The following is a 552-nucleotide window of genomic DNA, read 5'->3' as shown; positions in this document are numbered from 1 at the left end:
CAGTGAGCCCAGCCTGTCTCCAGCCCACCATCATCCTGCACCTTGGTCAGAGAGGCATGCCTGGCACGTGACTGTTAGGTGCAGGGAATGCAAACTCAGGCCCTCATGCCTGTGTGGCAGGCACCTCACTGAGTCATCTCCTCAGCCCGAAAACAGTGTATTTGACAGCATAGGCGAGTCTGTGGTGCAAAAGCCACATTTGAAGGCTGGCAGGGCAATAACGAAAACACCGAAATTCTGCTTTGTGCTTAGTTCCACAGGACGCAAAGGATGTTTACGGCAGAGCATGAAAGAAGGAACCAAAGTCCTTGAAGTTCTCTGATAGAACTTGGGGTATCTGAGTTCCCAGGAACTGGAATTAGCAGTTCTTAGGAAGCCAGAGCGTGGCCTCAGTCAAGGTTGAGAAAGAATGGCTGACATCCGCAGGGCGCAAAGAACAGTTTTAACTGGCTGGACAAGAGAAACCTTGAGGGAGGCGAGCTAAGGTTAAATGAGGGTCCCAACTTAAAATAAACAGTGCGTTTTAAAATCTGATCAACCGAGTAAAAGTGG

This window comes from Microtus ochrogaster, linkage group LG9, assembly GCF_000317375.1.
Source record: "Microtus ochrogaster isolate Prairie Vole_2 linkage group LG9, MicOch1.0, whole genome shotgun sequence".
Lineage (NCBI taxonomy): Eukaryota > Metazoa > Chordata > Mammalia > Rodentia > Cricetidae > Microtus > Microtus ochrogaster.
Note: the sequence above shows the minus strand (reverse complement) of the source record.